The 11,711-nt window shown below is 41.4% G+C and overlaps 1 protein-coding gene and 2 pseudogenes across 3 annotated transcripts in view; 2 read left to right on the top strand and 1 right to left on the bottom strand.

Annotated features, from left to right (window-relative positions):
• The window catches only part of vps33b (VPS33B late endosome and lysosome associated), a 21,703-nt gene that overhangs the window by 8,498 nt on the left and 1,494 nt on the right, over positions 1-11,711 (bottom strand). The gene's annotated exons all lie outside the window — the stretch shown is intronic.
• LOC113746389 (vacuolar protein sorting-associated protein 33B-like) lies at positions 1,406-4,624 on the top strand (annotated as a pseudogene).
• LOC113746294 (vacuolar protein sorting-associated protein 33B-like) lies at positions 6,367-11,033 on the top strand (annotated as a pseudogene).

Below are 11,711 nucleotides of genomic sequence, written 5' to 3' on the forward strand. Positions count from 1 at the left end.
AATTTACTTTTTACTTTGAATGCTTGTACAAAGGAAAGTATTGAATCTTATACATGTTATCTGTGTCCCCCATTACGCACAATCAAAACAGCCTGAATAATTGGAAGAGCCGGTACTCACCCAGAAAGAGCAGACTCTTCTGGTGAGTTTCAAATGCTGAAAAAACAGATGTTGCACATTCTGCCACACCTCATCTGATGACTCTGACTTCTGTGATGTCAGAGTCTGTCGATATTCCGTATTTTCCTTTAATTGTGATTTTAAAAAGGGCCACATTAGGTATTGTCTGTCTCACTTACTGTAACTATATAATCTCTATTTATACTATGCTGGGCATCATGATAATTTTTTTTATCTAGATCAGTTCCACTGGAATTATTCTAGATTAAATAGATTCATAAATGGCTCATTCAGAATATGTGTGCTACTCTAAGTTAAGTCTTTAGAGTAACGGGTTTCCTTAACCCTTTAAATGGCCAAGCTATTGAAAAACCCCCTCTAACGCGCCAACATGGGTCCAACAAGTGACCCGCATTCATTTCCAATGGAATTCTAAGCATTGGTTGTGTTTTTTTTCTCTACAAATCTAAATCATAATTAGATCTCATAATAATTTACAAAGAAAACTATTTGGTACTCCTCATGCACCGAAACAGGCAAAACACCATCCTGCTGCCATTGAGCACCAAATGTGGATGAATCCACCGTGAAAATAGTCCCCAACAAAAAATGCACAATTGTTTGTGTTTTGTTTAGAGTAAACATTTGCAAAAATTGCGAGTGCCCAGCTGTTTTATAAAACTGACTCAGTCCTTCAACGATTTTACATCTTAGGACGGAGCCATGGGCTTAACTTGGTCAATCTGGTGTCCTCGCATGATTTCGGACCTTCACTCTTCTATCTTCCTCTCTTTGTCACACACAGCTCCCTGGGAAGAAGGACCTCTTCATCGCGGCAGATTTGATGAGCCCATTGGACCCCATCGCCATGTGTCAACACTAAATGAAAGTGAATGACACCTCTTTCAGCTTGTCAGTCGTTTCTTACTGATTGACTTCGTAGATAACTTGTTGTAAGGCAAAACTTGCTGTCCTTCAATTAAGACCACTACAGTGCCTTGCGCTAGTCGAGCACGGCCCTTAACCCCCCAACTGCTCCGCGCGTTCCTACAAAGAGTCTTCTTCTCGGTGAAAGCTGTTTGTCCTTTTTTTTCTCTTACACAAACTGAAGTCACGAAAACTCTACAAGTGGACACAACCTGTTGTCACGCACTTCAGATCCGTGAGTCCTGCAGCCTCCATACTCCTGATTTCCTTTTACACACACACAATGTGACACCTCGCATGTGGCATTTCTCCTTTATAGGCTCGTGTTTTCTGATCCGGCCAAGAATACAACTGTGAAATGGTATGTGGTAAGTAGAACTAATGTTTTGTTTTTACGTATCTTTAATAATTCAGGTGTATTTCACAGTATTCTTTATTCTTCCTTCCTTTTGTTCAGATGTGGCCAATGCAGACAAAGCAGCAGGAAATTTAGAAGATACAAGATCATATTTACCCCTCAGAAGGTACGTGTACTCTGCCATGGTGCACAGACTTGCTGTATATTGTTTTGAATCACGTTCTTTATTCGACCCTCTGTGTCGTCCAGTTCTACGCGTGTGAGGCGGTGTTGGAGGAGCAGGGCATCTTTGGTTGTAAATAAACATCTTTTCTGCCTCTTTGCGTTTTGTTACCACGTTGGTGAAAGAAGTGTGAGTTGTGTTCACCTTCTCCAGATGTGACCACCGATGAATGGGCTTTCAACCTTCTTCCGCTTGACGACGACATCATCAGTCTGGAGCTGCCCGAATTCTTCCGAGACAATTTCCTGGTAAATTAGAGAGCTGAAACGATTAATTATTTATTTGTGATACAATAATAATAAATGGTTTCAGAAAAAAAAGTTACCTGGTGAGACATGATACATGATTTACAGGCGGGAGACCAGCGGTGGGTGAGGACAGCCGGCAGGCTCTGCACCTCCTTCACTCACTCTACGGCCCATTCTCAAAGATCTACGGGATCGGACGATGTTCAAAGGTGCAGTATGATCACAGACCAAAAACATTCTTTTGAAATCTCACGATTAAGGACTGCATAATGTGCCGTCTGTTGCTACCAGATGGCGTACGAGGTGGAGGGGCAGGTTGGGAGAGAGGAGCAGTGTTGTGAAGGCGAGGAGAGCAAGAATCGGCGAGATGGAAAGGTTTTCTCACTGACGACGAGGAAGGAGCCACTGTCCTCGTCTTGGCGGAGGCATGCCGAGCTCTGCTTCGTCCTCCCTAACACTGTCGTTGTCTTTGCAGATGTGGACTTTGTCCCTCCTCTGTTTCACAAGTTGTCTATGAAGGACTCGTGGATGATATATTAGGATCAAATGTGGTGGGTATCAAAGCAACTGTGGAGAGTCCTACATCTACAAACTAAACTACACTACTTGTTATGTTTTGACGTGAGAGACCCTGAACGACAACATTTACATATGTATTTAATCAAATTGTGATTTTACCGATCTAATTTTTTAGATTCTCAGGAGCCATACTTTACATATGTCCACATCCTTACATATATTTGGATGTGGTGTAAGAGATACATTTTAGGACCCTGTTTTATTTTACACTGTAAAGCATAAAGATGAACTCTGGGCTCAATAATGAAGAAATAGTGTTAATACTCAGAGCTGTTGTGAAACTCCCCGTCGTATAAGATCCTGGTTGCAGATTTTTTCTGTTTGTGCTCGCGTGTCGATCTGTCGTCTCATCACAGCGTCTGCTCCACAGGATGTGTGGAGTTTGGGCCTGAGGTTACCTCCTCGGACAAAGCATGAAAGTCATGCTGAACTCTCAGGACAAGGTAGGTAGAGCGCTGATGTTAGAGGAGAGAACCGTCTGCTGCAGATCTTTTTAATGTGTGTGACTCTCGCTGTTTTGTAGGTCTTCACGAAATCAGAAACGAGCATTTCTCCAACGTCTTTGGCTTCCTCCGTCAGAAAGCCAGGAATCTCCAGACTGCTTATGATGTGAGCAAACCTTTATCGCCCTCGTCAGTCGTTGTAACTAAGTGACTGACATAGCTGACACTGTTTTGCTTTGTTAATTCTGCAGAAGCGTCGGGGGATGGACATAAAGCAGATGAAGACGTTTGTGTCGGAGGAGCTGAAAGGGTTTAAAACAGGAGCATCGGCTGCTTAGTCTACGTGAGTGGTACAGCAGTTCACCGTGTGTCAGGTTGAAGAAATATTTTCAGACCTGTGCGGCTGAAGGAGCTTCTTCTCTTTCAGACCTCGGCGCCAGTGAATCGATCATGAGAAGAAGAAAACGAAGCAGGATTTTCAGGAGCTGCTGAAGACTGAACACTGTGAGAACATCTGCTCTGCTGCTCATAGACGCACTGTTTTTTTTTATTTTTTTATTGATACAAACCTTGTCTTTCCAGCATTACTTGAAGATTTGAAATCCGTGAATGCATTTCATTCATAGAGGAGCACATCACCGACAGGTGCGTTCATTAAACACACTGTGACGTACGAGCAGGTGAAATAACAATCGTAATATGCTGGAATTATTTTTTTTTTTTCAAGGTCTCCATGATAGAAGTCTGAGGCTGCTTTGCCTTCTGTCTATCACGGAAAACGGTGAGTTTTATTTGATATAATTGCTCTATAAGTGTGCCAAAATGCGTGTTTTAACAATTATTCGACGGTCTGTGCTCACAGGACTCCTGCCCAAAAGATTTCGCTCTTTAAAGCGCAGTATCTACAGGGTGAGTTCAAACTGAATGAAGGAAGTAATAAGAGACGGGACACATTGGTTTTATCGTCTTTTTATGTTCACCTCTTTCTGTCCTTCAAACCTGAGCCCCAGTTAAGATGCCACTGGTCTAATGTTGCGACATGTTTCTCTGCTTAAACCTCATCAGAGCTACGGTGTGGATCACCTGCTCACGTTTGCCAACCTGAGGCAGTTGGGGCTGCTGGTGGAGCAGCAGCCGGGTGGAAACACTGACCTGAGTGGAGAGCAAAGTGGGCAAACTGGTCAACGACAAACCGCAGGTGAAACGGCCTCTGATTTACATTTTTGAACCTTCTAATGATCACAGTCTCCTCTGTTTCATTATTGCTTTTTCCTTCTTTGTTTTCGTTTTCCAGGAAAGCTGACTGACGCCTTCTCCTCGCTCGCCAAAGAAGGCAACTTCAGAGCCCTGAGCAGAAAACTCAACCTGGTAATGATCATCAGATCACAGAATACCACTCGGATGTTTTCACCCTGAAAATGTTTTATGTTCTTAATCGTATCATCATATTTTGTGTAAAGGTGCCAAAGTCAGATGAAGAATATGACCTGCGTGTACCACGAGACATGGCGTACATTCTTAGCGGTGCATACGTCCCTCTGAGCTGCAAATCACTCGAGCAGGTCAGATCATTTATTCCACAGGACCTGACACTGACTGTATTCTGTGTAGGACATCAGTGAGTCGTCCATTACTGTCAGCTTTATTAAACTTTAAAGTTGTGATAATCTTGTAGGTGCGCGACCGAGACGTTGGACGGGACTTGAAGAAGTCACCAGGCTGCTAAACGCGACCGAATCTTTGCTGTTTCAGGTTGGATCATTAGGAGATATTAATATAAATTTGAACATAACTAATATATGGATTCTTGAAGCATTGAAATGATTTTCTCAGCTAGATTTCCCCTCTAGGTTTCTTCTTAATGTATGTGCATAAATATTTTCTAATTATGGTAGCCTTTTGACATTTAATCAGTAAGGATGATGGGCAGCAGTGGAAGTGTTACAGTTCATATTTACATATGTAGAAATGACATTTTGACTAGTCGGAACTAATTTACAGATGTCTTTGATTTAATTATAGATATCATTCTAGATAATAGCTATTACAAATGTATTTTCACTAATTACAATTATGTGTTTCAAGTCTCTGACTCTAAATAATCTTCGCAAATTTCTAATGGGGAGTTCAGTGCTTTTTAGGGAGTCGGATCATTTGACTCAGAAGGACAAGAGTTGCTCTTTTGGGTCCCAAACGGCTCTTATGCCTTTCATAATTCAGCCAAATTCAGCGCTGATTTGACTTATGATTTGTATGTGCACACATATATCATGCATATATTCAATACGGCCTTTGTACTAAAGCATTCAAGAGTAAAAATTAAATTTTCTAATGGAAAGGCCAACATAGGTATTGTCTGTTATATCTACTGTAATTATATATATCTATTTATACTAGTGCTGGGCATAGATACATTTTTTTATAGAATAGAATAGAATGCCTTTATTGTCATTATACAGTCAATGAGATTCAAGCCTCCCCCATAGTGTGCACACATAAATAAACAAGTAGAGACATGCACAACAAAACCACCCAACAACTACCACCTACACTATATATATATACCACTATAGCAAAAAAACACTACAAGTGCAAGATTAACATAGACTGTACAATTACTAATATGAGCTACTGTCTGTAAAAAGTTGCATAGACTGTGCATAGACTTGTGCAAAGCCTGGAGGTAACAGGCACATATCAGCAGCAGGTATGACAATAAAGTGACTGGTGTGACTGACAGCATAAATAGGTGGAGGTATTAAAGCTTATAATTTACAGATAACAGTAAAACAGATAAAGTGCAGATAGCCATGACATAATGGTGCAAAGGTTACAGTGAAGATATAAAATAAATAAATGATAACGACATCACAACAAAAAATCATCCCACTGGAATTATTCTAGATTAATCTAGATTAAAATGGCTCATTCAAATATGTGTGCTCCTAAGTAATGACTAAAAGTAAGTCTTTGAGAACGGGTTCCTTAACCCTTAAATGTGCAAGCTATTGAACACCCCTCTAACGGCAACATGGGTCAAAAGTGACCCCCATTCATTTCCAATGGAATTCTAAGCTTGGTGTGGTTTTTTTCTCTCACAACATCTAAATCAATACATTTAATCTCATAATATTTACAAAGAAACAATTTGGTACTTCTTCATGCACAGAAACTGTTGTTTTTTATTTTTACTTTTGTATCTTATAAATAAGCATAGATTTGGAATTCCTCCACTAATTTGCAGACATGGGTCTAAAGTGTTTCCAGTCAGGAATACATATACTGCGGACATCTGTTGACCTGTTACATATTTAAGAAGGAATCAGAACTTCAGAACTTCTGCAAAACCACTAGTCTCCGGGGAGCGTTACAGTTCCGTCTTTGGATTCTGTGGAGGATGTCTATGGTGAGCTATGTCCCAAAGACGAACAAGCTGTTGTCCTTCTCATACCTGCACAACGACACAGCATGGATGACAACATGAAGAAGAAAGCCAGAGATCATACAATTTACAACAAAACGAAGGAGGTGTGGATCTCATGGACCAATGGTCCAACATACCGTCGAAGCGGCGAACAAGATATTGTATTCTTATTGTGATTTTAAAAAGGCCACATTAGGTATTGTCTGTTACTACTGTAATATATATATATCTATTTATACTAGTGCTGGGCATATATAATTTTTTTTATCTAGATCAGTCCCACTGGAATTATTCTAGATTAATCTAGATTAAATGGCTCATTCAGAATATGTGTGCTACCTAAGTAAGTCTTTGAGAACGGGTTTCTTAAGCCAGGTGACGCATTAGACCAGGGGCTCATCTCCTGTTTCCAAAATGCATCATCTGCAGCATCAGCTAAGGGATGCTTTGCGTTTAGGTGGTACTTGAGACTGGAAGAACTCCTACAGTAAACTAATTCCACATTGCACAAGGTGCAACAACCTTAGTCTTGTCGAGGTTTCCATTGGAAGCTTCTTAAAAAGAATTTTCCCTGAAGCAAACCCGGCGGCTTCGTAGCTGCTCCGTGAGTCACGTTGATGTGGTAACGTAGCATACAGGTTCGAAGACTCGTTCTCGCCCCCTACAGTGCAATTCGGCTAGGTATACATCCGTGCTAAAATATCAGGTAAAAGTCATCATGGTTTGCGTAGTAGACCCAGCTACCAACCCAACTTGAAAAAAGATTATGGTGATATTTTTTTATTGCCCGATAAGAGTCTCGCGTTAACGCGATACGGCCCACCACTAATTATACACCATTAAATCAGGCAAACACCATCCTGCTGCCACTTGAGCACCAATGTGGATGAATCCACCGCTGAAAATGTCCCCAACAAAATGCACAATTGTTTGTGTTTGTGAGAGTACATTTGCAAATAATTAGAGTGCCCAGCTGTTTTAGAAATGACTCAGTCCTTCAAAGATTTACATCTTAGGAAGGAGCCATGGGCTTAACTGGTCAACTGGTGTCCTCAGATTTTCGACCTTCACTCTTCTATCTTCTCTCTTGTCACACAGCTCCCGGGAAGAAGGACCTCTTCATCGAGGCAGATTTGATGAGCCCATTGGACCGCCATCGCAAATGTGTCAACACTAAAGGTGAACCCTTTGTCAGCTGTCACTTTCTTCTGAGATTGAGAAACTTGTGTCCTCCTTCATTAAGAACTCAGGCCTTGAGCAGGCCCTTACCCCCCAACTGCTCCGGCGTTCCTACAAAAGAGTCTTCTTCCTGGTGAAAGCTGATTTTGTCCTTTTTTTTTCTCTTACAGCAACATGAAGTCGACAAACTCTACAAAGTGGAACACAAACCTGTTGTCAGCACTTCAGATCGTGAGTCCTGCCGCCTCCATACTCCTGATATCATTTACAACACCACACAGTGTGACACCTCGCATGTGGCATTTCTCCTTTAGGCTCTGTTTTCTGATCCGGCCAAGAATACAAACTGTGAAATGGATATGTGGTAAGTAGAACTAATGTTTTGTTTTTACGTATCTTTAATAATTCAGTGTTTTCATGCAGTATTCTTTATTCTTCCTTCCTTTTTGTTTCCAGATGTGGCCAATGCAGACAAAGCAGCAGGAATTTAGAAGATACAAGATCATATTTACCCCTCAGAGGTACGTGAGCTCTGCCATGGTGCACAGACTCTGCTGTATATTGTTTTGAATCACGTTCTTTATTCTGACCCTCCTGTGTCGTCCAGTTCTACGCGTGTGAGCGGTGTTGGAGGAGCAGGGCATCTTTGGTGGTAAATAAACATCTTTTCTGCCTCTTTGCGTTTTGTTACCAGTTGGTGAAAGAGTGTTGAGTTTTGTCACCTTCTCACAGTGTGACCACCGATGAATGGGCTTTCAACCTTCTTCCGCTTGACGACGACATCATCAGTCTGGAGACTGCCCGAATTCTTCCGAGACAATTTCTGGTAAATTAGAGAGCTGAAACGATTAATTATTTATTTGTGATACAATAATAATAAATGGTTTCAGAAAAAAGTTACATGAGTGAGGCATGATACATGATTTACAGGCGGGAGACCAGCGGTGGGTGAGGACAGCCGGCAGCGCTCTGCACCTCCTTCACTCACTCTACGGCCCATTCTCAAAGATCTACGGGATCGGACGATGTTCAAAGGTGCATATGATCACAGACCAAAAACATTCTCTTGAATCCTCACGATTAAGGACTGCCATGAATTGTGTCCCGTCTGTCTGCTACCAGATGGCGTACGAGTCGTGGAGGGAGCAGGTTGAGGAGGGAGAGCAAAGAACTCATCAGGCTGAGATGGAAAGGTTTTTCTCATCGACAGAGGTAAGAAGCAGCCACGTGTCCTCGTCTTGGCGGGACGGCATGCCGAGCTCTGCTTCGTCCTCCCTAAACCTGTCGTTGTCTTTGCAGATGTGGACTTTGTCACTCCTCTGTGTTCACAAGTTGTCTATGAAGGACTCGTGGATGATATATTTGGATCAAATGTGGTGGGTATCAAAGCAACCTGTGGAGAGTCCTAAACTCTACAAACTAAACTACCTACTTGTTATTGTTTTGACGTGAGAGACCCTGAACGACAACATTTACATTATGTATTTATCAATTGTGATTTTACGATCTAATTTTTTAGATTCTCAGGAGCCTACTTTACATATGGTCCACATCCTTACATATATTTTGGTTGGTGTAAGAGGAATACATTTTAAGGACCCTGTTTTATTTTACACTGTAAAGCATAAGATGAACTCTGGGCTCAATAAATGAAGAAATAGTGTTATACTCAGAGCTTTGTGAACCTCCCAGTCGTTAAAGATCCTGGTTGCAGTTTTTTCTGTTTGTGCTCGCGTGTCGATCTGTCGTCTCACACAGCGTCTGCTCCACAGGATGTGTGGAGTTTGGGCCTGAGGTTACCTCCTCGGACAAAAGCATGAAAGTCATGCGAACTCTCAGGACAAGGAGGTAGAGCGCTGATGTTAGAGGAGAACCGTCTGCTGCAGATCTTTTTAATGGTGTTGACTCTCGCGTGTTTCGTAGGTCTTTAACGAAATCAGAAACGCGCATTTCTCCAACGTCTTTGGCTTCCTCAGTCAGAAAGCCAGGAATCTCCAGACTGCTTATGATGTGACAACCTTATCGCCCTCGTCAGTCGTTGTAACTAAGGTGACTGACATAGCTGACACTGTTTTTGTTAATTCTGCAGAAGCGTCGGGGGATGGACATAAAGCAGATGAAGACGTTTGTGTGGAGGAGCTGAAAGGGTTAAACAGGAGCATCGGCTGCTTAGTCTACGTGAGTGGTACAGCCGTTCACCGTGTTCAGGTTGAAGAAATATTTTCAGACCTTGCGGCTGAAGAGCTTCTTCTCTTTCAGACATCGGCGCCAGTGAATCGATCATGAAGAAGAAAACGAAGCAGGATTTTCAGGAGCTGCTGAAGACTGAACACTGTGAGAACAATCTGCTCTGCTGCTCATAGACGCACTGTTTCTTTAGTTGTTTTTTTTGATACAAACCTTGTCTATTCCAGCATTACTTGAAGGATTTGAAATCCGTGAATGCATTTCATTCATAGAGGAGCACATCAACCGACAGGTGCGTTCATTAAACACACTGTGACGTACGAGCAGGTGAAATAACAATCGTAATATGCTGGATTATTTTTTTTTTCAAGGTCTCCATGATAGAAGTCTGAGGCTGCTTTGCCTTCTGTCTATCACGGAAAACGGTGAGTTTTATTTGATATAATTGCTCTTAAAGATGTGCCAAAATGCTGTTTTAACAATTATTCGACGGTCTGTGCTCACAGGACTCCTGCCAAAGATTTCCGCTCTTTGAAAGCGCAGTATCTACAGGTGAGATTCAAACTGAATGAAGAAGTAAGTAATAGAGACGGGACACATTGGTTTTATCGTCTTTTTTGTTCACGTCTTTCTGTCCTTCAAACCTGAGCCCCAGTTAAGATGCCACTGGTCTAATGTTGCGACATGTTTCTCTGCTTAAACCTCATCAGAGCTACGGTGTGGATCACCTGCTCACGTTTGCCACCTGAGGCAGTTGGGGCTGCTGGTGGAGCAGCAGCCGGGTGAAACACTGACCGTGATGGAGAGCAAATGGGCAAACTGGTCAACGACAAACCGCAGGTGAAACGGCCTCTGATTTACATTTTTGAACCTTCTAATGATCACAGTCTCCTCTGTTTCATTATTGCTTTTTTCATTCTTTGTTTTCGTTTTCCAGGAAAGCTGACTGACGCCTTCTCCTCGCTCGCAAAGAAGAGCAACTTCAGCCCTGAGCAGAAAACTCAACCTGGTAAATGATCATCAGATCACAGAATACCACTCGGATGTTTTCACCCTGAAAATGTTTTATGTTCTTAATCGTATCATCATATTTTGTGTAAGGGCCAAAGTCAGATGAAGATATGACCTGCGTGTACCACGAGACATGGCGTACATCTTTAGCGGTGCATACGTCCCTCTGAGCTGCAAACTCATCGAGCCGGTCAGATTCTTTATTCCACAGGACCTGACACTGCTTGTATTCTGTGTAGGACATCAGTGAGTCGTCCATTACTGTCAGCTTTAAACTTAAAATGTTGTGATAATCTTGTAGGTGCTGGGACCGAGACGGTTGGACGGGACTTGAAGAAGTCACCAGGCTGCTAAACGGACACGAATTTGCTGTTTCAGGTTGGATCATTAGGAGATATTAATATAAATTTGAACTTAACTAAATAATTGGATTCTTGAAAGCATTGAAATGATTTTCTCAGCTAGATTTCCCTCCTAGGTTTCTTCTTAATGTATGTGCATAAATATTTTTCTAATTTGGTAAGCCTTTTGACATTTAATCAGTAAGGATGATGGGCAGCAGTGGAAGTGTTACAGTTCTATTTACATATGTAGAATGACATTTTGACTAGTCGGAACTAATTTACAGATGTCTTTGATTTAATTATAGATATCATTCTAGATAATAGCTATTACAAATGTAATTTTCACTATTACAATTGTGTTTCAGTCTCTGACTCTAAATATCTGAAATTCATTCGTACAAGCCGACCGATCAGTCATTTATTTTGATTAATCAGAATTAAACTTTAGATATCTATAAATCCTTCATGATATCTCTTATGTAAGAAAAAGTCGCGGATATCTACAACTGACATTTCAAATTAGTGAGAAGTGAGTTGTAGATAATTATTTAACATTGAAATGAATCATAATGACATTATGGATATGCCGACTTTAAATTATAACACGTTTATTTCAATCAAAGTGTGACTGAATCCTGAAGTCGCCTCTTGTTGTCTGAGTTAGTTGG

The sequence above is a fragment of the Larimichthys crocea genome, chromosome VIII (assembly GCF_000972845.2).
Source record: "Larimichthys crocea isolate SSNF chromosome VIII, L_crocea_2.0, whole genome shotgun sequence".
Classification (NCBI taxonomy): Eukaryota; Metazoa; Chordata; class Actinopteri; family Sciaenidae; genus Larimichthys; species Larimichthys crocea.